At 40.0% G+C, this 2,005-nt stretch overlaps 1 long non-coding RNA gene across 1 annotated transcript; it reads left to right on the forward strand.

Annotated features, from left to right (window-relative positions):
- Window positions 1-2: 2 nt before the first annotated feature.
- LOC107104868 lies at window positions 3-708 on the forward strand. Its single transcript, XR_001482297.1, has 3 exons — window positions 3-127; window positions 235-293; window positions 476-708. It is a non-coding gene; the product is annotated as an uncharacterized LOC107104868 (long non-coding RNA).
- The last annotated feature ends 1,297 nt before the right edge of the window (window positions 709-2,005 follow it).

Consider the following 2,005-nt stretch of genomic DNA (forward strand, 5'->3'; position numbering starts at 1 on the left):
CCACGCATGCAGGTATGCATCTGAAAAACCAGCTGCTGCAGCTGATTGGTTTGAGGTTTGCAGATGACAGATGACATTGACTTTGATGACTACCTCACCTGCATCGTCCGTCTGGAGAACATGTTCAGTACGTTACCACCATTAAAACGCCTTAAAATGAATTTATTTAAAAGGTTTTATTTCAGAGGTATTCCTGCTGTGTGGTTTTATCGCTGAACTCTGTCTGTTATGTAGGAACTTTCCAGGCCCTGGATAAGTTTAACAGGGGCAGAGTACAAATGAACATGATGCAGGTAAACAGAACAAACTCATAATTCTTGTTCTTTACTCCCACCTGGTTAAACATCGAGGTATTTTAATAATATCTGAAACTGACAGATTTTTCATGCATCCTGTGACTCTTAATTCTAACATTAATTCCAGATTAGATTAAACACCATATCATGTTGATTTAACAGATTTTTTTCTTTTTTAGTTCCTTTTGTTGTCAATGAACGTCTGAGAACCAGATGGAAGCAGACGGCGCTGGAGGAGGAGCTGGAAGCAGCGACACATCTCTCTATTTGACTTTTTCCTTCTTTAAATGCTTAACCGGTCATTTAATGACTAAATGTGCACCGACGCGTTTAAGTGGTTGAACTTTGAATTTTGCTGCTTTTTCTTCACTCGTTACCTGAATGCAAGAAAATTGTGAATAAAAACATTTAAACCTTATAAACATCTTACTGGTTTAATTGTTTCTATGAAGTGTGTTGAGATGACGTGTTGTGAATCGGTGCTATATTAATAAACTGAATTGAACTGAACAGCATTGGTCTGTGTGTGGACCAATAGAAATGAGTTTGCTCTCTGCAGCATTTCTATTGGTCCATGCAGAGATTGTACATTTGTAAAACTCGATGTGAATAAAATGCAAGGAATCTATCCTACCATTTTTCATCAAGCTTAACCCAGGTGGGGTCACAAGGGATACTGGTACCTATCTCCAGCTGTCTAAGGGCAGGTGGCAGGGTACACCCTGGACAGTTAGCCAGTCCATTGCAGGACAACACAGAGACAAACAACCAACCTTAGGAGAATTTAGAGAAGCCAGTTAACCTAACAGTCATGTTTTTGGACTATGGGAGGAACGAACCCACGCATACTCAGGAAGAACATGCAAACTCCATGCAGAAAGACCAGGGGCCAGGAATCGAACCTGAAACCTTCTTGCTGCAAGGCAGCAGTACTATGCACTGTGCCACTAAGCAGCCAGCAATGAATTCAGTGTCCCCCCAAAATAAATAAAAGTATTTATTTAACAAAGAAATTTGGAAAATTCAATTTGAAAAAAATACTCTGAAGTTATAGATTAAACTCTTGCATACACTTTACAAATTGAGAAGTTTTTCAAAGTTCTGTTTTCTGTTGTTTTTAAAAAACACATTTCTCAAAGTTTCCTCATTCGAAACAAGTTCTTTGCTTTCAATGATACTCGAACATTCCTCTCCATACATCAATTCCTGTTTTATTCCTCAGCAACTTTTCCTTTCTCTTTTTCTGTCTCTTGTCTGGTCTCTTCTGGTGTTGGTCACACCTACTCCGTCTGGACCCCAGGACTGTAAACAACGTTTGATGCTCTGTTATCCACAGGATGTATATATGTAAATCCTTTTATTGTCCCAAAAGGGGGAAATTTGTTCTCTACATTTAATCCATCCCCTTGGGGAGCAGTGGGCTGCCATTGTGTGGCACCCAGGGAAAGGTGTGGGGCTAAGAGTTTTGCTCAGGAACCCAGAGGGGAGGTTGTGGGGATTGAATCAGTTACTTGCAACCTTCTCAGAACATAAGCGCACTGCTCTTACAGTACCACTAGGCCAACCCTCCCTATATATATATATATATACACTATATTGCCAAAAGTATTTGCTCACCCATCCAAATTATTGGAATCAGGTGTTCCAATCACTTCCATGGCCACAGGTGTATAAATTCAAGCACCTAGGCATGCAGACTGTTTTTACAA

The sequence above is a fragment of the Cyprinodon variegatus genome, unplaced genomic scaffold (assembly GCF_000732505.1).
Source record: "Cyprinodon variegatus isolate N-32 unplaced genomic scaffold, C_variegatus-1.0 Scaffold1931, whole genome shotgun sequence".
In the NCBI taxonomy this organism is placed as follows: Eukaryota; Metazoa; Chordata; class Actinopteri; order Cyprinodontiformes; family Cyprinodontidae; genus Cyprinodon; species Cyprinodon variegatus.